Source organism: Alosa alosa, chromosome 7 (assembly GCF_017589495.1).
Source record: "Alosa alosa isolate M-15738 ecotype Scorff River chromosome 7, AALO_Geno_1.1, whole genome shotgun sequence".
NCBI lineage: Eukaryota > Metazoa > Chordata > Actinopteri > Clupeiformes > Clupeidae > Alosa > Alosa alosa.
The window spans coordinates 23,283,056-23,303,255 of NC_063195.1; the positions used below are offsets into that span (position 1 = coordinate 23,283,056).

General features: G+C 39.3%; 1 long non-coding RNA gene across 1 annotated transcript; it reads right to left on the bottom strand.

Annotated features, from left to right (window-relative positions):
• Nucleotides 1-15,691: 15,691 nt before the first annotated feature.
• Nucleotides 15,692-16,568, bottom strand: LOC125298562. Its single transcript, XR_007194220.1, has 3 exons — nt 16,538-16,568; nt 15,992-16,451; nt 15,692-15,891 (listed from the first exon to the last, which is right to left on the bottom strand). It is a non-coding gene; the product is annotated as an uncharacterized LOC125298562 (long non-coding RNA).
• Between the last annotated feature and the right edge of the window lie 3,632 nt (nt 16,569-20,200).

The window sequence follows — 20,200 nt, forward strand, 5'->3', positions numbered from 1 at the left end:
TTACAGATAATTTTCCATCATTGTATGTGTTGGTTTAGGTTGTGTAGTATAGTAACAATACTGTAACTGAAATAGTTGGTGTTTGTTCATTTTTACCTTTTTCCATGCATTCATCGAGCAATGCGATCATTCATTAAGGTATACAATTAATTAATTCAATCACCCTGTAAAGTATTATTTTGCGGTATACTGCATACACTGACTATTCAGTCATTCTTTCATCTTCAAATCATTCAGTCAATTACTCTCCCAGTGAGAGACAGACTGATGCATGTCTATAGACTCGGATTAATTTATTTGTGTGGTTTAATTTCAGGTGGGTTATTTTTTCTCTCATTCGTTAATTTTTTCATTCATTCATGAACAATCCTTTGTCTCTCCACAATAAAGTGTACAGAGCACGGGCACTAGAGGTCAGCACTGGTACAGGAAATGTTTGAGTTTACCAAGCAGCGGAGAGGAGGAGAAAAAGCAAGAAAGAGGGGCGGGATGAATAAGACGGAGAGATAGAGACAGAGAGAGATAAAGAAAAGAAAGACATGAGATTAGAAAAAAGGGAGACAGAGAGTACAGTATGATTAACGTCCATTCATAGGGTTCAGAGATCTCTCTGGTTCCTTAATAGTTTGGGTTTTTTTCCCTGCCCATTGTCATATGTTTTTTTTCCAGCAATCAATGCAGACTGAATGTTTGGTCTAAATTGTTCTAAAATAATTTTATCACAAAAAATGATTCACAAAACTGATTATGTAGAGGTTGAAATGACATACAATTTTATTTTATATCAGGGATTTATATCAGGACATTGGGCAAAACAACAAACAGAAGTGATATGATCAGATACTACAGAGGTGGCATAAACAACAACCAGTGTTAATTCCATTCCTAGAATGGCTCACCATTGTCTTTCAGTCTTGAGACAATGCTACAGAAATGCAGAGGAAGGGTTTCATAAGAGACCTACATAAGTAAAGCAGTAGGACTACGTAAACATTTTTGACATAATTCTCAATTCGGCATTATTTATTCATAAAACACTTAGTATATACAGTGTGTACTGTGTTGTGTTGTGCCTTGTATTCCTTCTTTCTTCCATTAACGGTCCTCTTTCTGTTTTCACGTTTTACTACTTAGAATGTGGTGTTATATCTCATCAATCACTTCTGTGGTAAATCTGATTTGATGTTCTAGTTCTACAGTAACTCAATTTGCTTGACCAGCAATTATATTTACATCAGCAATTAATTGCCTGCTCCGGTTCCTTCATCATTATGGAAAATGACCCACATATTTTTGCATGTTACAGTATGTTTTATGTTCCATATGTTCTGTATGTTCTATATGTTTTGTATGTTCTATGTTCTCCTCCATGGGTTGGGTTGTGAGGGAGCCATCATTAGATCCATGTGTTTTTCCCCCGACTGATCTTTGGTGATAATGCGTTGTAAATGTTCTATAGGTTTTGTATGCTCTGTATGTTCTCCATTGGTTGGTTAGAACAGTTGGGTTGTCAATAGATCCATGTGTCTGTTTTCCCCCTCGCTGATCTTTGGTGTTAATGCATTCTACATGTTCTATATGTTCTGTATGCTCTGTATGTTTTCCATTGGTTGGTTAGAACAGTTGGGTTGTCAATAGATCCATGTGTCTGTTTTCCCCCTCGTTGATCTTTGGTGTTAATGCGTTCTAAATGTTCTATAGGTTCTGTATGCTCTGTATATTCTCCATTGGTTGGTTAGCACGGTTGTCATTAGATCCATGTGTCTGTTTTCCCCCTCGCTGATCTTTGGTGTTAATGCATTCTACATGTTCTATATGTTCTGTATGCTCTGTATGTTTTCCATTGGTTGGTTAGAACAGTTGGGTTGTCATTAGATCCATGTGTCTGTTTTCCCCCTCGCTGATCTTTGGTGGTAATGCGCTGCTGCGCTCCATGTGTGTCTCATGTATGTATTTATGCACATGCATGCGCGTGGAGTTCAAGCGCAGGTCAGGTGGAGGCTCCATGCACGTCCTCCGTGGATGTGAACAGCCGGCGAGTCAAAGGGTGCAAATCCGCTATGCCATTGCTCACGTCACTGCACACACACACATGATAAACACATACACATACACACACTCAAATACACGCGCACACACACACACATGCACACACACACACGTGCGCACACACGCACACCCACACACACACACACATACAGAGGTGTGTGCAAACAAATGCAATAAAAACTTAAATGTATGGTGAAACACACACATACACACAATATACACACATTTAGTGGACTGATGCATTGAGCTCAATCCTCTCTTTAGGAATTAATGGAGCCTGTTTTCCATCTGGCAGTGTCTAGGACAAGCCTTCTCTCTCCCCATCTCCCTCCTCTCTCACCCTCTCCCTCTTCTCTCTCTCTCTCTCTCTCTGTGGAGCCAGGGCAGGGCCGTGTCCCTGGACCCCCAGTCCTGGGTGGGTAAGCAGCTTTGGGATAAGGAATGAGTGGTCCATCTGTCCAGAGGAAGACAGAGAAAGACGCAGGGAGAGAGAAAGGGAAAGACAGACACAAAAACGGACTATGTGAAACCAGCACAAGGGAATTGAGGCCCAGTGCTCAGGAACATAGGGTTCTAATGTGCTTTTGATATTATTTCCTTCAGTGATGGAACCTTTTTAAGGAGTCTACAACATTTTGCAGGTTATAGGGTATATGTTAGAGTGAAATTTCAAATAAGATTAAAGCAGGTCTTCCAGTTCTAACCCTTAAGAGACCTGAGTGAGTCTCTTAAGGGTTAGAACCGGAAGCCGGAATCTTCTGATGTGCTAAACAGAACTTCAAGAGTGTCTAGAGCTTCTGGGGGGGGGAAAGGAAATTTAAGTGCTTCGAAACTTGGAGCCAATGGTACAAACTGGTACATTCACTTTTCAACAACTGTTCTTAAGTATAGAGGTTGGTGATATCACTTTTCAACAACTGTTCTTAATTATAGAGGTTAGTGATATCACTTTTGAATAATCATGTAAGTACCGGTATATACTATCCCTTTTGAACTGTTTGTTAGAATATAATTATTTTAGAGGTGGTATAGCTGACAGCTATATAGGTCATGCACACCCATACTGCCTGGATGTAAAGAAGATGTCAGGGATGGCATATGATCAGTGTTCCTCGGAAAATGATTTTAGGTCAGGGTTAGGAAGTGAGGAAAAGCCTGGGTGGGGGTTGACCCTGATCTTCTCCAGCAGGCCTGCCCTTGATGGCCATACCAAATCTATAGAGCTGGGATAGCCATACTTAATCTATAGAGCTGGGATGACTATACCTAATCTATCATCTATAGGGTTGGGATGGCCATACCTAATCTATAATCTATAGGGCTGGGATGGCCATACCAAATCTACTGTACAGGGCTGGGATCTATAGGGCTAAAATGGCCATACCTAATCTATAGGGTTGGGATGGCCATACCTAATCTATAGGGCTGGGAGGAGTGTTTGGTATGGAGCTTGAGGTGGTGATGGGATCTTCAAGATTACTAGGATGGAGATATTGCTATGTGTGCATGCAGTAGCTATAACCTATTAAGGTTTTGCACCTACGTCATAATGTCATGTGACCGTTTGTTTACAACTAGAGTGGTAGGCAAGAATGGTAGGCAAGGCACTGCAGAGTGGTAGGCAAGCCTACAACAGTCGGGTTGCATAGGCTACACATGGCTACAAAAAGCTTCAAAATTGAAATTTGAATATCAAATATTGACCGGGATGCCGACCACTTAGGACAGTTGGTTTTACAATAAGAAGCAAAAAGGCAACGAACGACCGTTTAGCCTACCTATCTCGTGGTTGTGGAGGATGATCGTTAGCAGCTGTGAAGTATTTTACTCTCAAGATGGCCTAATGGTGTAGCCTACTGTCTACGAAGACGTAGGCTAAAATACAACTATCTACAGTCATCCAAAAATGAATTGCCAGAGATAGGCTATGAAGGGAAAAAGTGCAGCATTTTAAACATGGCAAGATTATTTTTACCGGAACAGTTTGTTCTAATTTGTCTCGTGAAATTTGTGCTTGTGGACATCAATCACCTATCTTCTGTCCTTCTATTTCAAGTTATCATGAGTGTCATTTGATTATCACAAAATAAATCAAAACAGAATAGGCTTATGTGATAGCCTACAGCTCAGTTAGGCTAACTCCTGTATGTCAAAATAAACAGATTTTTGAGCTGAACTTAACACAGCAACCTCAAACACCGCTTGAACCTAGGCTACTGCTTCAGTCATGTAAGAAATAAGCATAAGTTCATGAATTCATAAGTTTATGAATTATCTTTACCCGTTTAATCAAGTCCACATTACTATAATAACAGCATATTTAAAGGCTGAGCTAGCATAACAGCCTAATATAGCCGATACTGCAATGAACTAGTAAAAAAGTTTCATACAATTAATGAACTTTATCACTTACATTCTGAGTTTTTCTGGGTGGTTATATATCCATGCAGATCGTCTTCGAATGAGTCATCGCTGTTATATGTTATAATATGTTACAGGATTCATGACTTTAACGACATTAATGTTACATGATGCTGACTGACGCTGTAGGCTACCGTTTTAACGTCTGCTGAGTCTACATGCCTACCAAAAGCTGGCGCTGTTCAGTTCAAGTTAAATTATTAAATATTGTTTGATTTTGTGTCAACTTTCAGAGGGAAGACATGTTCCTTTCAGGCCAAATTTCACAGCTTCTAAGAAAGTCTATCGTCTTCGTGTAAACCGAGTTTTGAACAGAGAAAAAAAGTTAGGCTACCATAGGCTACATGCAGGTTCTCCCATAACGTTATCGATACAGATCAATGCACCAAATCAGGGCAATTTTAGCGAAATAACGTTCCTGTGACAGGCTATCAAATATTGAACAATGGGATAACGTTTCATCATCACCTTTATTGATGCCTGAAATGTTGACATTGCTGAAATACAGAGATGTATCCTACTGAGAGGCAGCTGCAGACAACGATGTTCAATGGGTTCAACTTGTCCCTTGCCTACCAGGTGGATGTAAACAAAGCTATAGAACCTAGAATACGTCACATGAAAAACGTTAATAGACCCTTTCAAGAGAGTTCCATTATCAGCATCATATTTGGCCCCACAAGACTTCCTTTTTAACATTCCATATGTTATCTTAATGCAGAGGAAGTAGACTGGGGCCCAAATAGAACGTTCAAGCATTGTTTTTGTTTTTATTGTTGAAAGGGTCTATATGTTGTGTGAGGAGTACACACAGGACTGTCATAGGGCCCAAATTATCTAGCAGCGCCCCTGCCCTGGTTTCCTCTATTCCTGTGCCCACAGTTAAAGTGTCGAGATGCTCTTCAACAAACTGTTGCACATTAGCTATTAGCTATTATAACCTATGGACCACCTGTATTGTGTATTAGCCTGCCAACTGAAGAGTTATATAGGCTACATTTTGGGCTACCACATGACGTAGCTTACTGACTTAGGTAATACACATATTTTAGGTTATAGCATTCAAGGAAAAATATATCCACAATTAAGCCTGCCTGCTTAGAGTGGTGGTATTATGTGGAGGGGCACAGCACACAATTCTGGGCCCTATGCATAAGCTGTCCTGATGGGATTTATTGTTTTCAAAAATAATCAAGCCACACATGAATCTACCTATCTACTATCTAGTGACCTTAAACTAGTCTTCACTATTTCTGCATACAAAATTCAGTCAATCAACTAAGTTATTCAGCCAATACACTCATTTTACATTTTGCCTGACATTCATTTTGACATTCAATTTGGAAATGAAAATATTCAGGTAAATTAAAATATATTCCTGACTTTTCTGGGGCCCTTTCCACCCATTGGGTCCTAGTAATCCGTACCCCTTTTCCCCCAGTCCAACGCCCTTGATTGTGCGTATTAGAGACCAACATTCATGTTATGTAATAGGACTTTATTTTTATCTGATAGAACTAATTATCATGTTCCATGTTCCATTGAGATTCTATAGGCTAATGTAGGCTGATGAGACCTATATGCTATGTTAGCACTAGCGCTTTTCAACTGAGAACAACAGCAGGCAACAGTGTGTCTCTTGCGGCCTACAGTGATAGACTATATTCTCTGTTACAGTGGGGTGAGGCTAACCTGTGTCTGACGGCAGAAATGTTGAGTGTGGTGCAGAGTTGATCTGAATGGGCCATCGAGGGTGGTGACAGACTACATTAGATCCATTTCCACTTCTTTGGACTGAATCCAGCCTTCCAATGACCTTCATAAAACAGGCCGATGGTTCAGCAGGCAATGTAATGTAATGGGTGCCTGAAGGTGTGTGTGTGTGTGTGTGTGTGTGTGTATATGTGCACGCGCATGGGTGCATGTGTGTATGTGTATGTGTGTGTGTTTCATTTAAATGTGAATGCACAATTCTGTGTGGTTGTGTGCATGTAATGTGAATAGAGCTATTACATCTCATTACGTAGAGCCATTATAGGTGGACAAACTGTACATTGTTACCATTATGTGCATATGACGGTGTAATCAGAACACACAGAACCGGTTATATGGTTGCCCAGCAACTTTTCTCAAAAAGCTGTATCATCATCTTAAGAGGATGCAAGAGATTTTATGTATTAACCCTCTAATGTAGTGGTTTTCAAAGTGGGGGCCGGGGCCCCCTAAGGGGCCGCGAGGGGGTGCCAGGGGGGCCTCAACAAGTTGGAGGGGAAAAAATAGTAAGAAATAAATACATTTGTAACATTTAAAATATACTGTACTATGAGGGTTGTTATACAATGCCATTATAATAATGTGACGCATATCTGAACATATTTCCCATGATAATGACTGGGAATAATAGTAGAGTGATGGCTCTCATATAGCAGAAAGCCCCAAATAAAAATGCTCCATCGCATACACAATAAGCATGGAAACTAAATGCACACTTCCTGTCTCCATTCCATTCCATTAGCCTACTTGAAATAAGTTACTTCTCTAGTAAATAGTATTCACATGAAATAAAACAATAAAACATTGAGACCATTCAACAAAGGACACTGGGCAATAACAAATTCAACACATGAACTGGTTGCTATGGACTCGATCTCTAAACTTCCTCAGTCATTTGTAAAGCTGCGAGCTGACATTATCAAAACTCCATTTCTCCGGACGAAATCAATTTGGGGAGCTTGCATGCTGCACTCCTTCCTTCTCAAATGACTTGAAAAGGCTGTTTGCACAATTTCACAAATAATCACAGGGACCGAAACATACCTAACATGCCAACTTTTTCCGGGTTTATCACATATTTTAACTTTTCCCCGCTGTCTTGCCGTTTTAATATTTCCCCGTAGAATATCCCATAATACTCTCCTAACATTAGTCCTGCCATCTGGCCTGACTCATTGGCGCTTGCAGTGTTCGGCCGTAGCCTACAGTATGTCTACGTGCACACCTGCCTATCAGGCTACTCAGCTACGAGTAGACAAAGAATTTCCCCTGTTTGTATATTCACTCGAAGTTGGCCTACCATAACTTACCAACTCTACACTGTAGACCATAAACTGAATATTTAAATGCATAACCAAATGTATTTGTTCAACTATATGAAGCAGAATTACGCACTGCTACTTGGAACATAACACAGTTTTTGTTTGCGCATGAGAAAATGACAGCGATTAACAAATTGCACTTGTTGCTGGTTACCCATAAATACTATATATATTTTTTGCAAACAACAAAAACAGAAAGGATGGAGACAGCAAAGCTAGAGATGGGCAGGAACAAGGTCAATTGGTAGAAATGCTTGTCAAAACGTTAGAAGCTGGATGTGTGGATGAATGAAGCACAAGTGGGCTATGCTTTACTATGTTAAGCATGCACCCTGTTTAAAGTTAAGCTACACAGTAAACTAAATGTAAACCAAAGGTAAATTTAGCCTTTTTAGGGCTGAATAAAGTTGATCAAATGATAAATTTAGGCTGTTAGGCGTGAATAAAGAAGACTACTTTGTTGCTCCAACCCCAAAGTTAATGGGGACGAATGTGACATTTTCCCATATTTTGGGTGAGAAACCCGGGAAATCTCCCTTATTTTCAGTGTTCAATGTTGACAGCTATGGAACGAAAGAGAACGTTATATGGCGACAGAAATCAACAATCAAACAAGCCACTTTGATTTGACCACACAGAAACTATACAAAATGCCTATAGGAAAGCTCAGTCCATTCCTAGATCAGAGCTACTCCAGAAAACCAGGAGCATAAAACTCCAAAACCAGGCATATTTTGTTACAAAATACAGCTCTTTAGCTAATCCTATAAAAAGGATAATACACTCAAATTGGAATCTCATCGAGAGTGACCCGGTACTCAGAGAAGTGTTTTCTGCACCACCAATAATCAGCTTTAGGAGGGCTCCCACACTACGTGATAGGCTAGTACCAAGTCATCTCCCTGCTAAAAAACAGGTTACTTGGCTTCATAGACAGTTAAAAGGTACCTACAGATGTGGATCTTGCAATTATTGTTCCAACATTAAAGAATGCAAACAATTCTGTGATTTCAAGACAAACAAGACGCATAATATAAAAACATTAATTAATTGCAATACTCCGTTTGTGGTATATAGGTTATCATGCAAATGTGGATGCTTTTACATTGGTCGAACCAAGAGACGCCTTAAAGACATGTGAGCACAAAAACGCCATTAGAAAAGCTAATTTGGATTACCCTATGGCAAAATACTTCCAAAATGTGCACAACTGCAATCCAGAAGGCCTTATGGTAGAGGGTTTAGAAACTATTAAAAAGAACATTCGGGGTGGTGACCGATTAAAATTACTTTTACAAAGAGAAACATTCTACATTTACAATCTACAGGCCACAGTTTACCCTGGGTTGAATGAAGAAATAGATTTCAGTCCTTTTTTGTGATCATCTTTTCTCTGTATGTATTTGCTTAGGCTTAACTGGTAATAGTCTTTCTCTATACCTTGTACTCTCTCTGGAGGCTTATATTTACGATGTATAGCCACCTAGTGGATTATTTTTGTCTTCATTTTTTTGTCTTTTTTGTATGTGAACATTTATAGCCAGCCACCTAGTGGACTGTTCTGGCATGTTTTATGTGGTAATTCACCATATCACTCAGGTGTTTCCAATTAGCCTACAAAAGGGGAAATTGTTTGTCTGTGAAGCACATTCTGAAGAAGGCTGCTTGTGCTGCTACGCGTGGGTTGCTTCTCCCTATGTTTTTAAACGTTCTGATGAATTAGCCAGTTAAATAAAGGCTTTTTATATTTTTGAAGAAGAGTGCCTTGGACCCCCTTTTTTCTATAAGCCAATTTGATTTTTTGCTGTTTTCATGAATACAAAAGTTGGGTGACCCCCCTCCTAGACAAAAAAAAGTTGGTTGACCCTCCCCTCAACAAAGAATAAAAAGACATGACCCTCCCCTATTTTCCTCCAGTGGCCCCTTCAATAAATAACGAACAGTCCCTAATGGATTGGAAATAGATTGAACATATGATGAAATGCATCTGACTGCTAACGTGTACTTTTTTCATACAGAAACACACACACACACGCACACACACACACACACACACACACAACATACACAACATATACATAATATCAGTCATAGCACACAACAACAAGATTAGTTGAAAGGTATACTATGCAGGTTTAGGTCTTTTTGGCGAGTTTAGCACTCCCTCTAGAGTCACTATTGTAAATAGCAAACTTCTCACAGCTTATCCCCCCTGTACACAATACAAATGCTTTTGTTGTGCAGGTAAAGGATTAACAACAGGCAAAAACTATCTTCAAAGAGCTATACTGACAAGGTAATGTTTCACGATTCTGGCGAGTTTTGGCGGGGCGCCGCTCTTAGAAGTTGCATGGCTGATTTTCTCGGTAGGGACTCGATTCATTTATACTGTATAGCTATATGCTAGGTGAACGATTCACCTGTTACAAGTTAGTTTACCACCAAATTGTCTTCATAAGGGTGTAAATCTTGCATAGTGTGACTTGAAAAAATTGTCAGTGACTTTGTAAATGGGTTACTAGCTTAATAGCTGTTAGTAGATAGTCAGCCACATGCCAGACTAAATCTTTGGGTGTCCCCCAGAATCTCCACCTCCCTGAAATTTTGTCAGGAGGAACATTTAGTTATGAGGCCCAGTATGCCTTTATGGTTGTATGAGTTTATGAATGAGCAATCTGGGACTGAACGACTGGATGATCTCATCCCCACTACTTTTGGTACCCAACCACCCCAACCCACATACACACACATCATCATCAAACAGATGTGTGTGACCTTTCACCTGTGAGAAAAGTAGACAGACGATACACAAAACATGATGACACATATGACAGCCAACCATGTAACACATTATTTCTCTGTCACTGCCCTTGCCCTCAGTTACATGTTTACAACAACAACATTCTGACTCATAATGGGTTATGGGCAGAGGCGGACAGAGTACACAGCTTCATTACTTGAGTAAAAGTACAGATACCCTTTGCTAAATTTTACCCAAGTACAAGTAAAAGTACAACAGTCAGATGTCTACTTAAGTAAAAGTACTGAAGTACTTCTTTTTAAAAGTACTTGAGTATCAAGAGTACATTTTCTAAATATTGAATTACTACTGCCACAGTGCTTACATTTATGTGGAGTTATGAAAAATGTTAATGTTAATACCTTGGAGAATGTAAAAGGAATTGAAAGTCATTTTCATCTTTTTACCATGTTGCCAGGGATGGGCAGTATTTCTAATAGGCCTACATGTATTTAAAATACGTATTTCAAATACAAAATACTATTTTGTAATTGAAACACTTGAAGCGAAAACTATCATTAACTTGTTCAGAAAATTGAAATAGTCTGGTGAGGTGGGGCCACGGGTTGGCACATTCCCGGGATGGACCTGCTGCGTCTTCATCCATTGTTTCATCCATGGTTTCGTCTCTTATCTAAATCTAACCATGGAGTTGACTTTGGCGGAAAGCTGAAGGTGATTGCTGATAGGCTGTCCCAATCAGTGGTGCCTGCACAATCCAATCACGTTAGGAGAGGGAAACAACAACTTTAGGGTTTCCGAGACTTTTCTTTTTTCCTTTTTTTTTAGAAGTAGTAACGGGTACTCACGGTTATGGATAGAAATGTAGTGGAGTATAGTGTTAATTTTGTCTCCTATTTTTAATTTAGTCTTAGTCTTAGTCTTGTGACGAAATGTCCTTTTTAGTCTTTGTCATATTTAGTCATTCAAATATCATTTTTGTTAGTCAATTTTTAGTCGTTAGTCATTTTAGTCTAGTTTTAGTCAAAAGAAAACTAAAGGTATCTCAGTCTTAGTCAGTTTTAGTCAAAACATTTTAGTCTTTTTTTATAACAAATGATTTCTGATTACCATTTGAGTCAAAAGTGTATTACTTATTCTGATTTTTTGTCAGTCAGTATGTTTACATGCACAGGTACTGTAAGTCAAGCTACAGTTATAGCTCAGCTGTGATTTGACCATAGACAGTAAAAGATTTGACTGCACTGTAATGTTCGCCACGCAACACATTCCCCAAACAAACTCTCCATCTTAGCCATAGCTAACTTGCTAGCGAACTTTCCATATTAGCTTATTGCTAGCAAACTTTGCATCATCAGTGTAACTAGATAAATAGTTGACATTACATGCTGAACATTTTCGTATGGACATTCTGGGGAATGTTAATTTGTATGAGAGAAGCTTCAACTTCTGGGTATGTAGCATTGTGGCATAAAGCTTAGGAAGTTAACTTAACTCTTGCATAAATCTCCGGTGTTCTTGTTCCATGTAGTTTCGTGTTGCAGCCACAGGGTTGCAGCAACAGCACGTAGACTAGCCTACAGGAGCATGAACTCATTCAGAATATTTTGAAAACATAACAGCTAGATATTCTGTCTTCTCATTTTGTAGACGAAAATGAAGAGAGATTTTATCTTAATTTTTATTTCATGCAAAACATTTTAGTCTCGTCTTTTTTCGTCAACAATAATGCATCTTAAGATAGTCTTAGTCAGTGTTTCAGGACATTAGTGCCCTCTCGTCGTCGTCTCGTCTTAGTCATGAAAAAAAAGGTTGTTGACGAACATATTTCCTCTCATCTTGTCTGACGAAATTAACACTAGTGGAGTAAAGAGTACAATATTTGCCTCTCAAATGTACTTGAGTAAAGTCATGAGTACTCCCCAAAATTGATACTCGAGTAAAGTACAGATCCCTCAAAATTGTACTCAAGTACTGTACTCAAGTAAATGTATTCCGTTACTGTCCCGCTCTGGTTATGGGTTCTCACAAGGACATCCATACTATTCTTAGAGTGGATGTGTCCTTTTTCTACTCTGAATTCTATTCATTGATGTCCTGATGAATTTGTTTTCATTCACAATGGCAGGAAGTCATGCCACTGTTGATGACACACTCATTTTCAGTATAAAGCAAGCCTCTTCAATCCAGTAGAAATCAACTATGAAAGCCTTTAAAGTATAACTCCAGAGTAAAAACAACCTAGGGTCTATTTAAGGTAGTTATTATAACAAGTTCAAACTTTTGATTGAGAGCAAAATTACGTTAATTAGTTTTGAGCAAGACCGTTTATTTGCATTATCACTGAATGGGCTTACAGTGAATGCCAAAGGGGTAGTTAATATGTCAAAAAAACAAATGCTATTTTATACCACTGACAATGCTGAAAATATAATTACACTTCTGTGTTTGTAGGAAGGAAATTACCTCTCTTCCTGGTCCGCTAGCATCAAATCAGCAAGCATGTACATAAACCTCAAAACATCATCTAAATAGGCTACTTGTTACACCTAAATTCAATGTCAATGAACATATTCTAGGATATCAAAGCAATCTTATTTTCAACAAATAAGGTCAGACAGATAGTTACACGAAAGATGTCTAATATGCTAGTTAACAAACTAACAGTGAAGCTAACGCTAAATGTTATATACAATCCAAATTAGCCCACAACAAAGAGATATTGCAGGTAAATGGCTGGTAATGTGCATATTCGAAACAGTTACCTACTGTAGTTACATTTGACACCAAGTGGTAAGTAATGTTACTACTTTTCAAGTTAAGTAGGCTACCTCATTACTCGTCCTAAGTAACTTGCCCCACACTGCTCACTCACACACATGTAGGTCCTTTTGTTTCTCTACTGATTCATCAACAAATGTGGACTTGCTCTCTATGCAACAAAATATTTTTTAAAGAAGCCCTATGCAGGTCTGGTTATTCCTTCGCTGTTTCTGGGTTTTCACCTGATTTGGGCTCGCATTTTTCACGACATAGCTCCCCCTGCAGCTTCGGTAGCAAGCAGTGTTGGGAGTAATGCGTTACAAAAGTAATGTAATTACTGTAATATATTGCTGTTTGCAGAAACGCGGTAATGTAAGGCATTACTAAAAAAAATTGGGTAATATTTTACTCGGTAAAAACTTCAGTAACGCGCGTTACAATACATTTTAACCCGAAATTAAGTGGTGTTTTTTTTTATACATATTTGCAAACACCACCGCGAGAACAACAAAGAAGAAAAAATCGCGCATAATAGTAGAACGTTATCTCCTGATACTAGTTGAAGATGACTGTGGCTGCAGCAGACTCGAAGTCGGATTATTTGCTGGATAGACATAAGCCTACGCTCATTATTTTCAGCTTGTCAGAGACAAGGATATGAACTACATAATAGTTAAGTAAGTGCACTTTGTGTGCGAAACCGAAAGATCTCTCTATGCCTCGCGAAATAGCACAAGTAGTTTAAAGGGGTGATAGAATGATTATATAGGGTATTTGGTGCTGGTCCTTAAGGTCTCTGAATAGGGTGTGTAACATTGGTTGGGCTGAAAATGGCATATGTGCTGTTCTATGCGCCCTAATGCAAGCCTGGTTAAAAGCCCTAGAATGAAACGAGGTTTTCTCCCTTTTATGGTATGCTCATGAATATTTAGATGAGCTGTGCGCTGATTGGTTGGTTTACAACGAGCGAAGCTGCGGAGCAAACGCGTCATGGCCACAAGCACTCACTCACTGAAACATCGAAATTGTTGATATGGACACATTAGGTGTTGAACCATATATGTATGAGCCAGAATCAGAGGAAGAATCTGATGTAGAGGAGCAACCAGTCGCCCATAGATTACAAATGACTACTTCAGAATGGTAAGTTTTTTCATTTATCATTTACACGTAGCACTACACGTTAGCTGTAATACTAATGTAATAGCCTATTCACACTTCAGTGTCCTAGCCTAAGCATAACGTTGTATTAGTCTTATGTTAACTTTGTAAGCAGCATAACAGTTATTCATTTGCACACAAACAAATGTTTTACAACAGTTAGCGAGAAAGTCCGTATAGCCAATATGTAGCGTGCAGATAGCTATAATGAAATGAGTGCTGCTCGCAAGGAAAATAGCCTATACTCTCGTTTTAGTCAGTATATTGTTACAGTTCTCTCCTGCTGAATGGGTTATCTGATTAGGAGTTACCTACATTATTTGCCACGTAACGTTAGTAGTAATATGTGATCTTACAACAGGACATCCAGTTAGCTGGGCAAGAGACTATTTCCGTAGTACCAGTTCAGTATGTTATGGCCGTAATGAAATGAGTAGCCTACTGCTCACTCGCTTCAACAAAAATATTACCACTGTCATGTCACGAGAGGTAATATTTTTGTTATAAGCAGTAGGCTACTCATTTCACAAACACCATAACCTACGAACTGCCACTACAGAAATAGTAGGCTCTTGCCTAACTAACTGGACATCGTCCTGTTGTATATATTATTACATGTAACGAAGATAATAATCTCATAACCAGATGGCCTTATCAGCAGTAGGCTAACTTCTATCCTGCTGATTATATCATCTGATTATAAGATTATTACCCTCGTTCAATGTAGTGATATGTGAACTTACAATTACATCCATCTCCCCTTGCCAGGTGTACGTGTGGAAACTATGACCGCATGCCCCAGGAGAGAGAAAATATATGTTGCCGGGAAGTACCCCAGGTAACTAAAACTGGAGATATTTACTCAAGCTAATTTGTGCTTTCTGCTCATTCAAAATGACAAAATAACAGCATGGTCTTTATATTTGTTTTTACAGGTCATGAGAAGAATGACCCAGGTTCCGGAGGAGATAACCTGTATGATTGACCATCCTGGCCTTGAACCGGTGTGCCTCAACATATATTCTTTACAAAATGCAATGAACATCTACAGAGCTGACCATGGGCAGTTGAGAATAAGAGGGATGGAAAGGTGAGGACAATCTGATACAAGTGTTACCAGCTATATAATATAAATCAAATGTTTTTTAGCCAATATGCATTCATTATTAGTTCAGCAGGTCACGAAAACACAGTTTGATGCAAACAGTAAAATGACAAACTTTATTTTGTTTCAACACAATCATACAGTGCTATACTCAAAAATATAAAATATTCAAAAAAATAAATAGTAAAAAGTGTGCCTTTCCACTCTGATTTCTCTGAAGGCAATGCAGACACTTGGCCTACAGATCTTTTCGTGAGCTGGTGCTGGGGTTTCCTTGGGAAGTGTCCGTGTTGTGATCCCCCTTGTGTGGTGGCGATACAGAGGGAGTTTCGGAAACATCAGGGCAGTATGTCGGGTTCAGACCCCCCCTCGACTGAACCGTGACACATGCTCAGCGACAGCATCCTCCCTGGAAGGTCTGGGAAGCTGAGCACACAAGTCTTGGGGCACAGGAATCTGCTGGATGGCATCCACATAACGAAGGGAGTCATGGACGATCTCTTCGAACACCAGTCTTATCAGGTTAAAGACATAGCCTGTTGTGTGTGAATTAATAAGTTATTGTTAGTGTCTATACCGTTGCACATTTGTTGCACAATCGTTTGTATAAAAAAATATATACATTTTTTAACTTACAAATCGTTGGCTCTGTCTTCACTTTTTTGACCGTGTAACCTCCCCTTTTGGCCTTTGGAAACACAAGCCTGTACATTAGTTTCCCCTTGGCTGTCTTCCGTTGTAGGTGCTGAGCATTCTCATTGAAATGCATAGCTGCAAGGTACAACCTAAATGAAACAGCAGAAATGTTGTAACAATTGTCACTTGTCACTTTTGTAAGCACACACCAAGCAAAATACTACTATTAACTCACAGCAAAAGCATTGGCTAAACCTGTAGGCTGTGCCAAAGCTGTACTCTAACCGGTGTTGTTACAAGTGCCTTTCAGTTAGAGCAGCCTAAAACTGTAATTATTTGCATTTTGATGGCTGGCAATTAGGCCTGATCTCACACTTTCACTAAACAAAACCCATTTCTGTACACAATGTCTTCTGAAGGCATCATACGTGTGTGTTCTCAGCTGCATTGCATCAAATATCTATAAAATAATTAAAAGTAGATCAGTTGTGAAGTCATCAGTGAAAGACAAACACTTCCTGCAGGGGACAATGAGCACAATGATACCTTTTTCATCTTTGAAAATGAAGCTCCACAAAAAGTAAATGGCAGCAGACAGCTGAAGGTTGCCCACAGGGGTGCTCCCAATAACTGGCTGACTCTTCCACTGTCGGAAGAACTTGCAGTGAGGGCATAGTTGGTCGATCGCTAGGAAGGACCCTCTTCTGCGTGGCAGGAATGTACAGGTTCTTGTGCACACAGGGCAGATCTCGAACAGGCTGAAGAGGCATTGCTCAAAAACAATGTATTTTGCATCGCCATATGAAGTCACTGGTGATGTACTACAAAAGATAATAAAGAAAAAACAACATTGTCCATCTCAGTCAAAAATCTGTAAAAAAAAACAATTGTACTGTCTGACAACAGTCACAATGCATATAAATAGCACTGCTGCATTGTGAGAGTTGTAACTTTACTTACAAAAGCTGAGATGATTCTGTCTCCATTGTAGCAGACTGTGCAGGATCGTATGTGGAATCTTGAGGATCAGTGCATGCAGAGGAAACATCTTCCACCTCCTCCTCAAATTCAAGGCGAGGTCTCTTTGCTGGCCTCTGACCCTTCAAAGGAGTTGAAGAGAATGGCCCAGAGACTGAAGGAGCAGTTGTGCCTACTGCCACACTTTGGCATTGCCTGTATGCCTTCAAAGGGGGAAGGGGAGACTATTTAGTGGGGTGTCATATGGATTGCTTTCGGTGCGAAGGACAATGTACTGCTGTGATACAACATACAATTTACTAATCAGTCATATCTTTTGTATATAGACCCATTCATACTGGTTGAACAAATAACTTTCACCAGCCTTCCCCACAAAAAGTAAATGCAGGTCATTCAGTGAGATGAATAGTATGAATAGGTCTATTCATACTATGAATACTTCTTTAATTTGTTGTGAATGGCTCACTAATGTACTCAGTCATCAAGGTAAGTAATTGGGCAACACTGCTCTACTAAATGCTACCCAGTAATAATGCTACACATGTTTGGAACACACAAACACCATAACACGTCTGATAATATTCATGATAACATAAGAATAATTAGAATGTTTACCTTTTGCTTCGTTGGTGAGGTCTCAATGTAGTAGTAAAAGCTGCGGCCCCGCGAGATGCCACACAAGGAGGATCTGTTTGGCATGCTGCAACTTTTGTTCGTGGTTGTTCTTGTTGTTCTTGTGATGTGCTCTGAAATCATTTTACACGATAATGTTAACGTTACTCCTAGTTTCCACTTCTAAAAGTGGTAACAGGATCGACTTAGGTGGGTAACATTACAGCTTAGTGCTAGCTTCTAGCAAACCAAACTATCGTGATTCTACTCAGCTTTAGCTATCTTGCTGGAATATAATAACAAAATAACCTGGACGAAGACCTGGACAAGCGTGCATCGTAAAGTGTAGATTTACATGTCAACATGTTATTTATTGAATGAAATACAGTCAGGGAAATGAAATAATGTTACCCCCATTGCTAACAAACTGAATCGTAACACATTCTACGTGTACATGTATGTTGCTATACACGATATGCTAGCATTGCTATCAACTGCTTAGCGACAAAATAATACTTACAGCTTGCGGTTGTGATGACCTCACGGTCGAACAGCCCCTCGTTTCAGTAAAAAAAGTTTGGCAAATCCTGCTTTAAACTGTCCAAGATTTTTGAAAGCTGTCTTCGGTAAAATGTTTAGAGCAAATGAACAGCTGAGCGTCGAACTTTGCAGGGATCTTCTGATAGACAAACATTATCCATGCCTGCCGAGTCTTCGGATCCTTGGGAAGACTGTGACAAACTTCCCCTTTCTCCGTGCAGCCTGGAACACTGCATTTACCTCTCTGGCTCATTTTCGATAGAGAAACTGCCTGCTTTGTAATTCTTGTAGAAGTAAACCCAACAGTAGGCTAGCTAAACTAGTGTCTGACATCTTCACGACCTCCATTCATGTTCTTGGGCCAGCGAACCAGTGGGCTGGTCTGTATGTAAATTTTGGGGCGTGACAAATGTACAGGCCAGAGCCAAATAAGGCACCACTTCAGAGTTTGCGTAAACTCTGAGCTTCTTTTGGATTCGCCCGTTTTATGGCGGGAGTTTCGAATTGTGAGATTTGCACAGAAAGGAGGCGTGGATGGGGTTTTGAACTTCTCTGTATCTCCATTTCACCCACTGAACTATCGTTATTCATCTATGACAAGGTAAACTCGGTTTTGCATTCTATGACCCCTTTAATGAAACATCTAAAGTGGTGCCATGCCTTTTTTATTCTTGTTAAAACACAAACTATGCTCTTAGTAGTGCATGTCAGCTTTGTGTTGTGAACTTGAATTAAAGAGAATAAAGGGATAGAAATGCAGAAAAAGATTGTGTAGCATGGCAATGCCACCGCTCCCACCACGCGCATCATGCACTTTGCGTATACTGTAGGGCACCAAAGGACAGAGGGGGCACCCAAATATAGCCAATGAAAAGTAGCTTTACTGCAAACGTTTACAATGTCAAAATGCACTAACACCATGTTACATGCAAGTTTGATATTTTTTGGGTTCTCTCAATCTCCACCACGTAGTACTAGAATGGAATTGGTGGGTCTTCAATAATTCGTTTTCCAAGCATTTCATGAAGCACATGATATGCCGAGTCGACTGAAACGCATTCCATTCAGATAGCTAGGTGGCTACCAGGCACATCATTCACTTTTAATTGCAAAAAGAAATGTGAAGCAACATGTCATTGCACACTTCCATTTCCAAAGCAACGAAGGCTGCTTATAACAACTTAACATTGTGCATATTATTGTTAATATTGTGCTATAAATGTAACTTAAATAAACAAGAGCTGGCAAAAGGGCATTATGAGAACGTAAAGATAAATGTTGTTAAAGTGACAGTGCACCATTTATAAGTAAAACAGCATTTCTTCAGAAATTAATGTTTAAAAACACACAGTAATGGTCTTAAATTATAAGCCTTTTTATTTTACTTTAGGTGTTTGAGTTATCATTTTAATGTCACTCACTCAAAGCCACTCACTTAGAGCACCGAAATGGCCAGCTGGCCACCATCTTGACATTTCTTTATGTAAGCTTTGATTTAGGCTCTCTGTTGATTTTAATGAGAAGGCCTAGACCTTAAAGTTACAGTATTTCTATCATAATTTACCAGACTTTGACCTTTTTGTGGGTTTTAACAAAATTCTGACTATGATTGTTCCTTGTATTGCATCATGAGCACTGCTCCTATTGCATTCCTAGCTCAGTCATTATGCTATACCACATCTCCCTCCATTGGAAGAGCAATGAGCTGCATTGAGCGTAATAAACTGCATTTAGAATGGCAAATCCATATTTCTAGATATTTTGGTGAAAGTAACTTAAAAGTAATGCAATAGTAGTGTAATGCCTTACAATTCAGAGACAGTAATATTATAATGTAACAAATTACTTTGAAATGACAGTAATAAGTAATACATAATACATTACGATTTTAAAGTAACTTGCCCAACACTGGTAGCAAGTGACTGCTACGCTAAACCCCCACTAGCTAGCGAGTTAGCCATCAATAAACCAAGCTAAACACATAGGGCTCACAATAAAACGGTCGAGCAAACACATTGTTCAAGAGACTATCAAATCACATTTCAAAAACGTTCACCCAAAGGTAGGCTACTTACAATT